This window comes from Hyla sarda, chromosome 4 (genome assembly GCF_029499605.1).
Source record: "Hyla sarda isolate aHylSar1 chromosome 4, aHylSar1.hap1, whole genome shotgun sequence".
Taxonomy (NCBI): Eukaryota; Metazoa; Chordata; class Amphibia; order Anura; family Hylidae; genus Hyla; species Hyla sarda.
The window spans coordinates 288,335,133-288,353,577 of NC_079192.1; positions in this window are offsets into that span (position 1 = coordinate 288,335,133).

Here is an 18,445-nt window from a genome sequence, read left to right on the forward strand (position 1 = left end):
AAGTGCTCATCTTTTTTTAATATTTTTATTTCGTTTTCTATGAATATATTATTCTCCCCCAATGGAAGGAGTACTGATTTGGACCAGTTTATTTCTAACCCTGAGAAACTCCAATATTCCTTGATAATCTCCATCACTCCGGTCAGATCCGACTGTTTTTCCAAAAAAAAGCAGGATATCGTCTGCATATAAGGATATTTTGTCCTCTCTCCCCCTTGCACCAAACCTGCCAATCTCCTTCTCCTCTCTGATCTTAACAGCCAAAGGTTCCATGCTCATAGCAAACAGCGAGGGGGAGAGAGGGCATCCCTGTCTGGTGCCTCTTGAGAGCGAAAATTGCTACGATAAATTCCCATTGATCGATACTCTTGCCTTAGGTTCGGAGTATAACAGTCGGATCATGTCTATATATGTTTTCCCAAAGCCGCATTTTTCTAATACTGCCCCCAAGAACTCCCACTCCACCCTGTCGAAAGCCTTAGTGGCATCTAAAGACAGGATGGAGTGGGATTCCCCGCCCTGTAATTTTCCCATATCTATATTCGTAAGGACTCTATATATATTGTGTCGGGCCATTCTTCCCGGGATAAACCCGCACTGATCTTCCTGAATTAACTCTGTGATATTACTCTGTAATCTAATAGCTAATGCTTTGGCGAAAATCTTTATATCCGTATTTATTAACGATATGGGTCTATACGACCCCATATTCTCTTTATCTTTTCCCTCTTTCAGGATCAATATTATAACCGCTTCCCGCATTGAGTCCGGTAATTTCCCGGTCACCATGTTTGTCTCAATCACTCTATGTAATGCCGGGATCAAAATTCCACCAAACCTTCTATATACCTCAAAGGGTAGTCCATCGCTTCCAGGTGTTGTATTACCCCTAATCTGATCTAGCGCTTTATTCAGTTGTATTCTAGTTAATGGAGCATCTAAGGTTTGTTTTTCCATTTTGGGGAGTCTAGGGAGTTCCATTTGGTCCAAATAATTTTGCGCTTCCTTTCTTTCCTTATTATATTCAGATCTATATAATAACTCATAATATTCTCTAAATTCCCTTATTATTTCCTTTTTTTCTATACACCAATCTCCTTCTTTATTCCTTATCCCAGATATTCTTTGCTTAGTGTGTTGATTTGAGACAATTGCCATCAAATACTTGTTAGGCTTCCCTGCCTGTACAAATCTTTGCTGGCCTTGAACAATCAATTAATTTTTACTCTTTTCCAACATGTATTCATTAAATTCATTTTGTAGCTTATTTAATTTTTCCTTACTCTCTTCTGATGAATTTTGTGTATATTCCTTCTCTGTATCCCTAAGATTACTTATTAAGCCCTCCTCTTTTGATTTAAACTCTTTTTTTCCCCACTTTTTTGCTCTTATTATTTCCCCTCTTAGGTAAGCTTTACAGGTCTCCCAGACAACCGGGTCACTTGCTGTGCCCCAATTGTTTGCAAAAAACTCCCTCAAGTTTTTTTCTATTGTGGCATTCTCTATCAAATTTAACCAGTGAGGGTTAATTTTCTGGAACTCTGTTTTTATCAGTACTTCTAGAGCCGCGTGGTCCGACAGACATCTAACCCAATAATGTATTTTTATCACCTTATTTAAACTAGAGTCATTTCCCAGACACATATCTATTCTGGACATAGTCTGACAGGTCTTGTTCCAACATTCTTTGGAGTATTCTTTCTTTTGAGGGTTGTAAATCCTCCAAATATCGCTGAGTCCCAGTTCATTACATACTTTCGCCAGTGGAGTGAACCCACCTCTCCTTTACTCCCGCTTGCCCTCCATCTATCTAACCTCTCATCTAGGACGCAGTTCATATCCCCCATGGCAAACACAGGGCATTCTCCGCAACTCACACAAAAATCTAATAATTTAAGAAGGACCGCGGATGATAAAGGCGGGGGTATATATGCAAATGCTAATACACATCTTAAATTTTCTAGTCTCCCATATAAAAAAAACAAGCCTCCCCTCATCATCTACCCTTTTTCTAATTAATTCCCAATTTAAGTTTCTACGGATTAACACCGAAACCCCCCGTGAATATGCTGTATGAAGAGAATGGTAATAATGTCCCCAAACATTACGATTCAAAACCATTACTGTTTCTCTCGTTAAATGTGTCTCAACTAACCCGACTATACCTGGTGCGTGCTTCATAATAACTCCCATTACCGCTGATCTTTTAATTTTATCCCCAAGTCCTCGTACATTCCATACCACAGCCTTAACAGTCATCCACGGTCATTCTCTTACAGTCCAGTTAAACACAATAAACACCATAGTGAGAAGGAAGAGAAAAGGAAAAAAAATTATAAAAATAAAATAAAATAAAAAAATCCTTTTTTTTTTTAGAAAAAAAAGGGTGAAAAAAAAAAACAACTTTCCCAGGGTTCCCCAAACCTCCCCCCCCCATCCTTCCCAGATCCCAGATCTTCTGCATTGGTTTTATTTTGTCCACGATTTCTAGGCACTGCCCCCGGCGAGACAAAATATTTATCCACTTTCCCAGCTGCTTTAGCGTCCTTTGTTGGGCTATGTGTTTTATTCAGCTTGGGTGCCATCTTATCCTCCAGTTGTCAATATATTGTCCCACCCAGAACAGTCACGTGTATTTCATGCGCTGCGCCGGGAGATTCAGAAAAGATTACCAACTAAATATTTCCAACGGACACTTTCAGCTTGTTGTATCACAGGAGAAGCTCAGTTATCTGCAGACTATAGACCTGCTCTTGCAGTGCTACAGGGGTTTCACCAGGTGTCGTTTATACTCAGGAGAGAAAAAAATAATACACTGTCCCAATTAGGGTTTTCCACCCAAATCCAGTTCCTATAGATAAATTCTTATTTCTTATGCAGAAGGACCTTCTTTATCGGCTTGAAGCATACAAGGTGAACGTGGCAGCGTTCACCTCCACAGCTATAATCGCCACGAGGGGGATTTATTATTAAGCGAGCAAAACCTGCCCCCACACTTATTCTTTAGTACAGTTTGTTCACTGTGGCAGCAGTTTCATCCTTATAACAACACAGATATGAGAGGATCTCACCCGAATCTCAGCTGGGTCGCTGGAGCAGCCATGGATCAGCCTCCTCAGTGTGTCTTCCTCCAGTAGCTCCAGGGTCACACTCTCACTCTGCCTGCATTCTCAGCACAACACAGATCCGGGTTCCTCCCACTCTTCTGAGCCTCCACTCCAGATCACAGCGTTGTCGGCACCTGTGTGTGCTGTTGTTCGTGTGGGGACCACTACGCTCACAGTCCACTGCTCCCCGCTCGCTACTGCTGTGTCAGGTCAGGTCCCTCTGCTCCACCGCCATCCAGCACACTCACATCCCAGCTTTCAGCGCAGCTGAGCGGTGTCCCGGACCAGCAGCATGTGTTTGGTCCATGGAGGGGGCAGGAAGCGGGGGGAGGAGCTTCTCAACCTCCTCGCATCATGTCCTGTCCCAGTCAAGTACTGGAGAAATTTATTCTTACAAACCCGGGCAAATAAATCAGTGACAGAAGGGAGAGTCTGACACTTCGAGAATTTGGCAATCACAGTCTTAGTAGCAAAGAGAGCAAGAGAATGTTTAAGCAAAGTTATGTAGGCTTTTTCCTAAAGTCCGAAGGGGTGAAGGAGGTAGACTACAGGGTTGAGAGGTAATGATATACCTAAAACATCAAGAAGAAATCACTTAACCTCACTCCAAAACCATCCAAAAAACAAGTCCAGAACATATGGAACACTCTCCCAATAGCCACCTGCACCTCTAAATGGGGGGTGAGGGGGGAGGGTAGCCGCATTGAGTTTGTGCAACAAAGGAGCAGTGTGATACCAGCCCATCAATAATGTTTTACTTCATAGTGTCTTTACAGGAGGTACAAAAAGAAGTATTAGTGGCCCTTTCCCAAAGAATTTGTGAATAGAAAATTCCAATACACAAAAGAAAAATATTTAGGGACAGGTGACAACCCTGATGGGTACCATTATGTAGTGGGAATTTATACGAGGTGTGATGAGGGAGTTTAATAGAAGCAGTGGAATTGGAATACAGACTGTGAAGAGCAGTCAAGGTTTCCACCTCCTCTCTAGAAGGAAGGGGACAATCAAGTGAGAAGGACTGCAAGTGCTTGTCGTGCTCATCCTGGTCAGAGGACAACTGAGAGGGTAGAGAATCCAACTTAGAATAGTATCTCTGCCTGAATATCCCAGGACATTGGGGGAGATTTATCAAAACCTGCGAAGAGGAAGAGTGGTGCAGTTGGCCATAGCAACCAATCAGGTCACTTCTTTAATTTTTAAAAAGGCCTGTGAAAAATGAAAGAAGCAATCTGATTGGTTGCTATGGGCCACTTCCTCTGCACAGGTTTTGATAAATCTCCCCCATGGTCCCAGTGTCCCAAAAACAGTCAAGACAAAGCTGCACAGAGTTCCGGGAGGACTACGTTTAAGTAGAGAGTCTTTAAAGGGGTACTCCGGTGATTTTTTTTTAAATCAACTGGTGCCAGAAAGTTAAACAGATTTGTAAATTACTTCTATTAAAAAATCTTAATCCTTCCTGTACTTATTAGCTGCTGAATACTACAGTGGAAATTATTTTCCGTTTGAAACACAGAGCTGTCTGCTGAATCACGAGCACAGTGCTCTCTGCTGGCATCTCTGTCCCTTTTTAGGAACTGTCCAGGGTAAAAGGAAATCCCCATAGCAAACATATGGTGTTCTGGACAGTTCATAAAATGGACATAAATGTCAGCAGAGAGCACTGTGCTCATGATGTCAGCAGACAGTTCTGTGTTTCAAAAAGAAAATCATTTCCGCTGTAGTTTTCAGCAGCTAATAAGTACAGGAAGGATTAAGATTTTTTAATAGAAGTAATTTACAAATCTGCTTAACTTTCTGGTACCAGTTGATTTAAAAAAAAAAAAAAAAGTTTTTCACTGGAGTACCCCTTTAAGTCTTCAATGGAGACAAGTAAAATGAAATGGAGGCTGTTAGAAATTGGTTCTAGGGTAGACAATTTATGCAGGGAGGAAATTTACGCAGGTTGGAAAGTACCCTATGAAGAAAAGGTATCTGAGAGGCATTAGACGCATAAATGTTTCACAAAAATAAGGGCTTACTCCCATGCTGTCTTCAAAATGGCCCCCTGGATCTAAATGTAAGGACGCCACCTGAAGGGGACATAATTGACAAACCAATATGGCCACACCAATTTTCAGTACATTAGACACCAAAAAAGGATATAAGTTGTTGTAAAGTCAAAACTTTGTGTATGGTCAAAGTGGGTCTTCTGGAGTAAAGCCATGTCATCAATTTCAAGTAACAGAAAGCCAGATGTCACTTAGTTGCGGAGTTAAAGGGGTTATTCAGGAAAAAACATTTTTTTTAATACATCAACTGGCTCCAGAAAGTTAAACAGATGTGTAAATTACTTCTATAAAAAAGTTCTTAAAGGGGTATTCCAGGATTTTTTTTTTATTGACTATGCTACAGGGGCTGTACTTTACTTTACCTGTGTGTGACAGTTTTCTCACAATTCTTCTGTGATTTTCACCCCAATATTTATTTTTAACAGCATACAAAATGACTGTTGTGTCAGATTATTCCCAGGTTGCAATGCGGCCGAGACCTGACTCACTAGTCAGCTGATGACAGGGAGCCTGTCTGCTTCAATGGGTGTAGGGATCGCTTGGTGGGAGAGAGATCAATCTGCATCTAATGCAACAGCTGTAGGCACCCTGATTGAAAACCACAGGTCTTTTGATGGCTGCAGCTCATTCATGTTTCAATGGGTGGGGTGGGAGGGGGGGGGAGGGAAATGGAATTGTGGGATTTGTATTAAAAAAAATGAAAAGCCAAACAGGAAATAACAGTTCACAAAAAGCTAGTGATATGGTAATCTCAGGACATTTAGCCCCAAGACAAGCGCAGATCCTTCCTAAGCATGTCCATTACTGTCTGCCAGGTACGTACTAAAATCATCTTATGGTGGATAACCCCATTAATCCTTTCAGTACTTATAAGCTGCTGAAGTTGAGTTGTTCTCTGATGACACCTGTCTCAGGAACTGTCCAGGGTAGAAACAAATTCCCATAGCAAAACTCTTCTACTCTGTGCAGTTCCCGATACAAGCAGAGATGTCTGCAGAGAGCACTGTTGCCAGACAGAAAAGAACAACTCAACTTCAGCATCTGATAATTATTGGAAGGATTAAGATTTTTTTAATAGAAGTAATATACAAATCTGTTTAACTTTCTGGAGCCAGTTGATATAAAAAAATTTTTCTTTTTCCTGGAATACCCCTTTAAGGCCTTTAACATTTAACCCCTTAAGCACACAGCCCATTTGGGCCTTAAAGGGGTACTCCGCCCCTAGACATCTTATCCCCTATTCAAAGGATAGGGGATAAGATGTCAGATCGCCGCAGTCCCGCTGCTGGGGACCCCGGGGATCGCCACTGCGGCACCGTGCTATCATTGCCGCACAGAGCGAGTTCGCTCTGTGCGCAATGACGGGTGATACAGGGGACGGAGCAGCATGACATCATGGCTCCGCCCCTCGTGACATCACGGCCCATCCCCTTAATGCAAATCTATGGCAGGGGGCGTGACGACCACCACGCCCCCTCCCATAGACTTGTATTGAGTGGGCGGGCCAAGATGTCACAAGGGGCGGAGCCGTGATGTAACGATGCTCCGGCCCTTGTATTGCCCGTCATTACGTGCAGAGCGAACTCGCTTTGTGCAGCAATGATAGCGGGGTGCCGCAGTGGCGATCCCCGGGGTCCCCAGCAGCGGGACTGCGGTGATCTGACATCTTATCCTCTATACATTGAATAGGGGATAAGATGTCTAGGAGCGTAGTACCCCTTTAAGTAATCTGCTAGCTTTATTTTTGCATTTTCATCTTTTCCTCTACTCCTTTATTTTTCCATCTTCAGACCCATATGTGGGCTTGTTTTTTGTGTGACAAATTTTACTATCTCATAACATTTTACCATAAAATGTATGGTGCATCAAAACATTTTTTATTCTGCGGGGAAATAAAAAAAATGCAATTTTGCAACTTTTAGCGGGTTTCCCTTTTATGCAGTGCAAAACTGAAATGTTCTATTTAATCTGTGGGTCTATAAATTTAAATGATACCCATGTTTACATGCTTTTTTATTATTGGACTGCTTTTATACCAAATTTATTTTGTTGAAAATTGTCCTCTTTTGGCCCCTATCACAATCTTTTTTCTGTAGTTTTTATTTTCATATATATATATATATATATATATATATATATACATATACATACAAACAACAAGAAACGTGGTTTCAAATGGCTGGAGGTGCTCAACCCCAAATGCGGTTGTGCATTTATACTGGGGGAGCAGATCCTGCCCTTGTAGTCCGTTGCTAGGGGCGATCCCCAGCATAAAAATGCATACAATGGAGGATGCCTGCATAGGACTACAAGTGCCACAATAGAATCCTACACCAGATAAACGGTGTGGATGTGTAACAGTTAGAATACAATACAGGAATATGGGTGCACTACTGTGGTAGATGTATACAATGACATTGGCTATCCCTCAACACTGATGTTAAAATTGAGACATTCGCCAGTGTATCCTTATATGAAGGACACACCAGAACCCGCACACCAACGCCAAGGTTTCTCAAGATGGTGCGAGACCTACGCTAATCCTACCTGTGCTTGATAAGCAAAACAGGGGCCAGTGGGCAATAACGGAAGCATTCGGTCGACTCACAACTTCCTCCCAGATACCCTCCAGCGTGACTGAGCACACATACAATGGGAGGAGGGAGGCAAGTCACAAGCCCCACCTGAGTTGGCTAATATGGGTGCCTGGCCTCACAGGTGCTACCTTAATGCTGCCTTGAAGATATTCAAGGCGCATTAATTTTGGAGTTTACACACCTCCAAGTATAAAATTTAAACAAACAACAAGAAACGTGGTTTCAAATGGCTGGAGGTGCTCAACCCCAAATGCGGTTGTGCATTTATACTGGGGGAGCAGATCCTGCCCTTGTAGTCCGTTGCTAGGGGCGATCCCCAGCATAAAAATGCATACAATGGAGGATGCCTGCAGCGGACTACAAGTGCCACAATAGAATCCTACACCAGATAAACGGTGTGGATGTGTAACAATTAGAATAATACAATACAGGAATATGGGTGCACTACTGTGGTAGATGTATACAATGACATTGGCTATCCCTCATAGATATATGTGAGCATTTTTTTCCAATTTTTTTCTGGAATGTGATGTGACCAAAAAGCAACCATTATGGACTCTGTTTTTTATTTTTTATAAATTTTTTATGTTTATGCCATTTACCGTATGGTATCATTAACATAATTATCTTTTTTTTATTGTTTGTAAAATTGGATATGGGGGTGGCTTATTCACGTTTAAAAATGTTTTCTTTCTTTACAAGTTTTACATATTTTATGTCCCTATAGGGGACTATTTATAAAAATTTTATAGTAATCATTTTCTAATACAGTTCAGTGCCATACATAGGCTAAGCACTGATCAGTGCTATCTGCAATTTTCATCAATCATAGAAGAACGAAAGCCTGCCACTCACCATCTCTTGTTTTCAGGATTTCTTTATTCATTATACTAACAATACATGCTGGGGAGAGGTACAAGAGGCCGTGCGAAACGGAGCTTGTTGCCTATCTGTACCCCCCCCCCCCCCGGTGTTTGTCCCTCTCCCCAAAATGTATTGTGAGTATATTGAATAAAGAAATCCTGAAGACAAGAGAGGGTGAGTGGCTGGCTTTCATTCTTCTATGATTGATGAATATCTGCATGCTATTTATAGCCAGAGCACCGCCACACTGCAGGAGGAGCACGCTTCCCACATTATCGTCTCCTAATACCACAGTTGCCGAACACATCTCTATAACTGACTATCTGCAATCTACTTTCTCTGGTCACAGCAGAGCATCAGGAGGCAGGTAAGGAGACCTCTGGCCGCCATCTTGGCTTATCGCCCCAATCCCCCCGTGATTGAACTGTGAGTGGTCTGATAAGGCTCACTAACTGCCCTGTTATGCTTCAGATGCTGTGATCAGTATTGACCACGGCATCTGAAAGGTTAATGGCAGGCATAAGCATGATCACTGACGTCTGCCATTATTGGTGGGTCCCTGGCTGCTGATAGAAAGAGGGACCTGCTGTTCATAAAGCGACTGCTCCTGTTACATTTCATTACATTATGAACAATTAACAACATTAACGTACAATCTGTTAGAATCCATGTTTCTGAATACCCTTTATTCAATAGCATGTTTATTACCAGTTTACCAAAGGATATGCAGTAACCAGATGATTAGTCTACTGAACAAAACATGGCGGAACCTACTGTGATCATACTTACACAGCTTGACAAGACTGAATAAGCATTAATACAAAACCAAAGTAATCCATCAATCTATACAATGCATGCATCATTGGTCCCACGTCTTTTATGTGCACTCTGTACAAGGTCATTACTCACTGTACTTGGTACATTTTAGTCTTTAAGTATTGCGTCAGGAATTTTGAAAGCAACATGTTTGTCCCAGCTTGACATATGAACAAATGCTTTAAATTGCAGGACCTGGAGTGGATTCTTCTGATGCAAAGCAGTGCATCTAAGGGTAAACAGCTGGATGATCTATGATTGCACTATTAACCTTAATACAAATGCCATTAACTTTCTAGTGGATTAACGTAAAAGTACTTACTTGCTGTACTCTCATTTCCTCTTATAGTTTAGCATTTTTCAGTCTTTCCATCAAGTACATTTAACAACACTTTAGAGTTGAACAAAGTCTATTAATAATTATGAAATGATGATTAAAGCCGAGTTTCCCAACCAGGGTGCTTCAAACTGTTACAAAACTACAACTCCCAGCATGCCCAATGCCGATGCTCATGCCTCCCAGCAGCAGGAGATTTTGCTGGGCATCTGTTGTTATCAGATGCATGTGATTGAGGTTATAACACATCACGAGCGTTCTTGATCCCTATATCTTGCCTACATTTCTGATTTCCTGACTTTCTGCCTGTTCCTTAACTACCTGTTTGCCTGCTGAATTGGACCTGACACTGACATCTAGTGATGTCGCGAACATAAAATTTTTGGTTCGCGAACCGCGAACGTGAACTTCCGCAAGTGTTCGTGAACCGGCGAACCGCCATTGACTTTAATGGGCAGGCGAATTTTAAAACCCACAGGGACTCTTTCTGGGCACAATAGTGATTTCAAAGTTGTTTAGCCCTCTTTAGGCAGCAAATAGAGCCCCCCTTTGGGCAGCACATAGTTAGAGCTCCCCTTGAGGCGGCACATAGTGGGATTTGAACCCAAGGCCCCAGCACTGCAAGGCAGCAGGGCTAACCTCTGAGCCACCATGCTACCCTTAGCATACATCTAATATCCACAGTTGCTAAAATGGACAGAGATGTCAGCAGGGGGTACCAGAAAAATTAGGCATGTACACATGGATGAAAAATTGGGTATTGTCGCAGCTGTAGCAGCGGCCAGAAAAATTGCAGCATCATAATAAGTGCAATAGCAGAGGCCAGAAAAATTAGGCATGTACACATGGATGAAAAATTGGGTATTGTCGCAGCTGCATTTGTAGCAGCGGCCAGAAAAATTGCAGCACCATAACAAGTGCAGCAGCAGAGGCAATCCAGAGGTAACTCCTCTTCTCAGTGACAATACCTTCTGCTGCACTGAAGGTCCTTTCTGACAGGACACTTGAAGCGGGACAGGCCAGAAGTTTGAGCGCAAATTGGGATAGCGGTTCAAAGGGGTTCATCGCTCCTCAGAGTGTCGATATCTGCCTTCGGTGCGACTGACCAGGTTTGTCACCTCCTCAAAAGGACGCATGAGCCTACAGGAACGTAGCAAAAAAATTCCCAGCTCCGCAGATGATGTCCTAGCACCCCGGTCATACAAATATTCGTTGACGGCTTTTTCTTGTTGGAGCAGGCGGTCGAACATTGGGAGTGTTGAGTTCCAATGTGTCGGGCTGTCGCAAATCAAGCGCCTCGCTTGCATGTTTCGCTGCTGGATATCTGACAAGTGCGCCATGGCCGTGTAGGAACGACTGAAATGGCCACACACCTTCCTGGACTGCTTCAAGACATCCTGTAAGCCTGGGTACTTGAGCACAAAGCGTTGTACAATCAGATTACACACATGTGCCATGCACGGCACATGTGTCAACTTGCCCAACCTCAATGCCGCCAGCAAATTTGTTCAGTTGTCACAAACCACCTTGACGATCTCCAGTTGGTGTGGAGTCAGCCACTGGTCCACCTGTGCGTTCAGTGCCGACAGGTGCGCTGGTGCGGTGTGACTCTCCGCTTTGAGGCAATTCAAAATGGCGTGACACTGCCGTATGGAGTAGGAGTAGTAGAGGAGGTGGCAGCAGGCCTGCCTGCAAGTCGTGGTGGTGTCACCAAATCCTCTGCAGAGCCACGCATTTCATGCTTGGCAGCCATCACCAGGTTTACCCAATGCGCAGTGTAGGTGATATACCTGCCCTGACCATGCTTTGCAGACCAGGCATCAGTGGTCAGATGGACCCTTGCCCCTACACTGTGTGCCAGACATGCCATAATTTCCTTTTGCACAATGGAGTAAAGGTTTAGGATTGCCTTTTGTGCAAAAAAATTTCGGCCGGGTACCTTCCACTGCGTTGTCGCAATGGCTACAAATTTTTTAAAGGCCTCAGACTCCACCACCTTGTATGGTAAGAGCTGGAGGGCTAGCAGTTCCGACAAGCCAGCTGTCAGATGCCGGGCTAGGGGGTGACTTTGAGACATTGGCTTCTTTTGCTCAAACATCTCCTTGACAGACACCTGACTGTGGGCAGATGAGCAGGAACTGCTCAAGGCTAGAGACGGAGAGGCGGATGGTTGAGAGGGGGCAAGGAGGGCAGCAGTGGTTGACCTGGCTGAAGATGCTGGACCAGCAGGAGGATGGCGGCTTTGACTTTGTGTGCTGCTTGTACTGACGTGTTGATCCCATAGGTGTTTATGATGTGACATCATGTGCTTTCACAAAGCAATTGTGCCTAGGTGGGTGTTGGACTTCCCACGACTCAGTTACTTCTGGCACAGGTTGCAAATTGCCTCGCTGTTGTCAGAGGCAGACACACAAAAAAAATGCCACACTGCTGAGCTCTGCGATGACGGCATTCTGGTGGTGGCAACAGCATGCGTTGATTGGCGTCCCATCTGGCTGACCCCGGGTGCCAATGCATGCTGTCTGACTGTGCCACTAGCTTCTTGCGACGACCTCCCCCCTGCTTCCAACTCGTCTCCTCCTCCTCTCTGTCTCCCCATCTGAACTTTCCCCCTCTTCTTCTCTTCTAGCGGGCATCAACGTGGCATCCACGGACACATCGTCATCATCAACACCTTCACCGCTATCTGACACCTCAAGAAAGGAAGCAGCAGCGGGTACAACATCATCATCACACCATATGTCCATGTGTGTAATGCTGCCTGACTGAGACATATCCCTGTTAACTACATCCTCTGGCAATAATGGTTGCGCATCACTCATATCTTCAAACTGATGTGTAAATAACTCCTCTGGCGGATCAAGTAAAGCTGCTGTGGTGCTAGTGTTGGTGGTGGCGGCAGGCTGGCAAGTGGTAGCATGAGAGGTGCCCGAAGCTAAGCTAGAGGAGGAGAAGGATGGTGCGTCAAGGTTCCGACCGGAATCTGTAGTAGATTGGGTGTCTTGTGATAGCCAGTCAACTAAGTCCTCAGAACTTTGGGGGTGCAGGGTACGTGGCCTCTGAACACTGGCCATTCTAGGGCCAAAGGGAATCCCAGCACCTCGACGGCCCCTGCGGGGTGGCCTTCCTCTGTCTGTCATTTTTTTAAATTTGCACGTGTCACACCAAATGTGATTTGCACTAGGGTGACACAATTTGCCCTGCAGGCAAAAAAACTGGCAACTGTGACGTGAACTGACAGTGACTGGTTTTATTTAACAACCAAAAAAGTTTTGTTCTTTTTAATTTGCACAACTGTCACACCAAATATGATTTGCACTAGTGTGACAATGAGCAAAAAAGCTTGCCAGCGGAGTTCCCCTTTTAAGCAGTGGTCGCCAACCAGGGTGCCTCCAGCTGTTGCAAAACACACGGACTGATATATTTCAGCCCTTTGAATACCGTAGTAGTTAGTTGCTTTAAAGAAAAAAAGCTTGCCATTGGAGTTCCCCTTTTAATCAGTAGTCCCCAACCAGGGTGCCTCCAGCTGTTGCAAAACACACGGACTGATATCTTTCAGCCCTTTGAATAATTTAGTAGTTAGTTGCTTGAAGGAACTTAAGTTTTATACTGGAGTACCCATTTTAACCAGCGGTTCCCTCCCAACCAGGATGCCTCCAGCTGTTGCAAGACACGGACTGATATTTGAGCTCTAAAAAAGGCTTTTTTGGGTGTTGTCCTTAAAGCAGATGTTAGACTAGTGCTTTAGGAGTAAACTGGACCCTGAATACACCACCTAGCAGCAACCTAGCTATCGCTTTCCCTATACAGCAGGAGCAGAATCTCTGACACTCCACTTCCGAAGCCTGCAGCATGCAGACTGAGGTTAAAATGGCGTCTGTGCAAGAGGTAGGAGGGTCCGGAAGGGAGGGACTGCTGCTGATTGGCTGTAATGTGTCTGCTGACTCTGACTCACAGGGTCAAAGTTTACCGCAATGTTAAAGTATAGGGGGCGGATCGAACTTCACATATGTTCGTCCGGCGAGGCAAACACGGACATGCTAAATTCGCGGGGAACTGTTCGCCGGTGAACAATTCGCTACATCTCTACTGACATCCTGGTGTTGACCCATGCATGTTCTGACTCTATTTCTGTTGTGTGCTGCGCTACCCTCTCGGTTTTGACTTTTTGACTTGTCCCTACATTGTTGTATTAATGATATTGACATTTACTTTAAAAAGTAGCTAATTTGTCTAATTTTCTTTACAGCAAGACATTTTATCTTCAAATCCATTTTTGATCTTTATCAATGAAACTACACTGCTCAAAAAATAAAGGGAACACTTAAACAACACAATGTAACTCTAAGTCAATCACACTTCTGTGAAATCACACTGTCCACTCAGGAAGCAACACTGATTGACAATCAATTTCAAATGCTGTTGTGCAAATGGAACCGACAAAAGCTGGAAATTATTGGCAATAAGCAAGACACCCCAATAAAGGATTAGTTCTGCAGGTGGTGCCCTGGGTTCCTCTGGGTTCTTCCTAATGCAAGACAGTGCTAGACCTCATGTGGCTGGAGTGAGTCAGCAGTTCCTGCTAGAGGAAGGCATTGATGCTATGGACTGGCCCACCCATTCCCCAGACCTGAATCTGATTGAGCACATCTGGGACATCATGTCTCGCTCCATCCACCAATGCCACGTTGCACCACAGAGTGTCCAGGAGTTGGTGGATGCTTTAGTCCAGGTCTGGAAGGACATCCCTCAGGAGACCATCCACCAACTCATCAGGAGCATGCCCAGGCATTGCAGGGAGGTCATGTGGAGGCCACACCCACTAATGAACCTCCGTGATCTCAGCAATCTGCAGAATGTAGAACGCAGGGAACGCAGTCATGTTAGAATGTACAGATGGGCCTGAAACGTCATCAGGGTGCTGGTTTGAGAGGAAATACAAGAAATAGGAAAGCCCCCTGATACCATCTCTGCCTCGAGCCGCAAAGGATTGTGAGACGAACGTCATCCATAGGTAAACGGAAACGCTAGAGTTGGGGGGACCATATAAAGAAAAAAAAGAAGATGATCCACGGCAGAGCGGTATAGCAAGCGTAAATGTAAATGTAGAACTAGCATAATTCTTCATAATGGGCAGGATAGTAAAAAGTTAGTTAAGCCCGGAATACCCCTTTAATGATCCAGGATGATGTCCTGGGCCATTAACCCCTTTATGAGCAGATGTTTTTTTTTTTTGGCTCATGTTTTTTTGCTCCTCATATTGTAAGTATTGTTGGGCGCGAATATTCGTATTTCAAATTTTTATTGCAAATATTGCAAATTTGCTAATTCATCATCGCTTATGTGAATATTTGTACATGTGCATATTCGCATATTCCTTCTTTTCACTTGTGGGCCAATTAGAATGATGCAAATACACTTGTCAGAGGTTATCAACAACATTCCTAGCAACCAATAGTAAAGTTGCCCACCCCCTCACTGTTTTCTTCCTCGAATACGCGAATATGCGAATATGTGAATATAATGAATACGTAAAATTCGCAAATATAGGATGAATATTTGTCTATATATAAGTGAAATATCGCAAATTCGAATATGGCCAATGTCGCTCTTCACTAAGTGTAAGACCGATAACTTTTTTATTTTTCCCACTGACAAAGTTATATTATGGCTTCTTTTTTGTGAGACAAGTTGTACATTTCATTGGCGCACTTTATTTTATCATATAATGTATTATGGAGATTATGGAGCCAGGAAAAAAATATATGTAAGGCTACATAGAAAAAAAAATGTAATAGCGCAATTGAGGCATGTCATAATACGGTAAATCTGACATGCTATCTTTATTTTATGGGTCAGTACAATTCCAATGATTCCAAACTTGGGTAATCTTTGTTTCGTTTTAAGGTAAAAAAAAACCTTTTCTTATTTTTCCACCTATGAAGCTATGTTAGGGTTTATTTTTTGCGCCATGAGCTTTAGTTTTTAATGGTACTTTTGCATATTTATGACTTTTGGATCCCTTTTTATTAAGTTTTTTATGGGATGGGATGCAGAATAGTCCCCTAGACCCCAGGGATTACCAGCATTTAATGTTCACATGTAGTGATCTCTATTGATCACGGCACTTAACCATTTCAATGATGGACATCAGGGCCAGCGCGGATATCCATAATTACTGACAGATGTCAGCTGCTGATAGCAGCGGGGATATGCTGGTTATGGCAGGGACCTGGCCCGCAGGCCCGCATCATATCCCCCTCACCCGACCCATGACGTATTGGTATGTCATAAATCGGGATGGGGTTAACCCCTTCAGGACAGACACATTTTTTTACCTTAATGACCAGGCTCTTTTTTTTATTTTTATTTTTTTATTTGACATGTGTCTCTTTAAATGGTTATAACTTTAGTTGGTTAACACTTTTTCTGAAAGTATTGTGAAAAACTGGCTGGCTGGACTTTGCTGGACAAGCTGTACATTTTATTGGTATCATTTTTGCGATACATGCCACATTATGATCTTTTTTATTCTGCTATTTTCACAAAAATTGGCAAATGTTGCGCTTTTTTGTTGTATTTTTTTTTTACGTCTTTCACATTGTGTTACGGCATTACCTAGTATGTATATGATTTGTCTCTTTTTTATGATAATACAGGGCTTTTATTGGGAAAGGGGCTTTTTTTTTTTTTACACTTTATACCAGGGGTACTCAACTATTTTTAGTAGGGGTCCGCTTATCCCGGTCTGCCATCCGGTAAAGGTTCGAGCAAAACTCTAAGACTTGGTTCACACCTAGTGGCCGGAGTGCCATGCAAGACATAGGTGCTGCCTGTTACAGAACATTATTATTACTCTAATAATAAGTTATAATCATTCCCCAACTTCCATACACTGTGCCCCTGAATATATAACTGCCACACACTGTGCCCCTGAATATATAACTTCCACACACTTTGCCCCTGAATATATAACTGCCACACACTGTGCCCCTGAATATATAACTGCCACACACTGTGCCCCTGAATATATAACTGCCACACACTGTGCCTCTGGTATAATTCTGCCACACACTGTGCCCATGAATATAATACTGCCACATGCTATGTACCTAAAAAAATGCTGCTATACATCGTGTCCCAGAGTATAATGCTGCCACACGCCATGCCCATGAGTATAATGCTGCCACATACTGTGCCCGTGAGTATAATGCGGACACACACCATGCCCCTGAGTATAATGCTGCCCCACACCGTGCCCATGAGTATAATGCTGCCACACACCATGCCCCTGAGTATAATGCTGCCCCACACTGTGCCCATGAGTATAATGCTGCCACACACCATGCCCATGAGTATAATGCTGCCACACACTGTACTCCTGAGGATAATGCTGCCACATGCTGGGCCCTCAAATATTTTATGGCCACTGTGCCCTGAACCGAATTATACCTCTGTGTCCCTTAAAACAATAAACAAGATGTCTGTGCCCCCTCAGTGAATCATGCAGACTGTGTCTGCCCCATGTGAACTGTGCCACTTTGTCAGCCCTCCCATATGATCTGTGCATCTGTCTGCCCCCCCTATATGAACTGTGCCTCTGTCTGCCCCCTATATGAACTGTGCCTCTGTCTGCCCCCCTATGAACCGTGCCTCTGTCTGCTCCCTATATGAACTGTGCCTCTGTCTGCCCCCATATGAACTGTGCCTCTGTCTGCCCCCTATATGAATTGTGCCTCTGTCTGCCCCCATATGAACTGTGCCTCTGTCTGCCCCCTATATGAATTGTGCCTCTGTCTGCCCCCTTATATGAACTGTGCCTCTGTCGGCCCCCTTCTATGAACTGTGCCTCTGTCGGCCCCCTTCTATGAACTGTGCCTCTATCTGCCCCCCCCCTATATGAACTGTGCCTCTGTCTGCCCCCTATATGAACTGTGCCTCTGTCTGCCCCTATATGAACTGTGCCTCTCTCTGCCCCCTTATATGAACTGTGCCTCTATCTGCCCCCCTATATGAACTGTGCCTCTGTCATCCCCCTATATGAACTGTGCCTCTGTCATCCCCCTATATGAACTGTGCCTCTATCTGCCCCCTTATATAAACTGTGCCACTGTCTGCCCCCTATATGAACTGTGCCTCTATCTGCCCCCTATATGAACTGTGCCTCTGTCTGCCCCCTATATGAACTGTGCCTCTGTCTGCCCCTATATGAACTGTGCCTCTCTCTGCCCCCTTATATGAACTGTGCCTCTATCTGCCACCCTATATTAACTGTGCCTCTGTCATCCCCCTATATGAACTGTGCCTCTGCCTGTCCCTATATGAACTGTGCCTCTGTCTGCCCCTATATGAACTGTGCCTCTGTCTGCCCCCTTATATGAACAGTGCCTCTATCTTCCCCCTATATTAACTGTGCCTCTGTCATCCCCCTATATGAACTGTGCCTCTGTCTACCCCTATATGAATTGTGCCTATATCTGCCCCCTATATGAACTGTGCCTCTGTCTTCCCCCTATATGAACTGTGCCTCTGTCTGCCCCCTATATGAACTGTGCCTCTGTCTGCACCCTATATGAACTGTGCCTCTGTCTGCCCCTATATGAACTGTGCCTCTCTCTGCCCCCTTATATGAACTGTGCCTCTATCTGCCACCCTATATTAACTGTGCCTCTG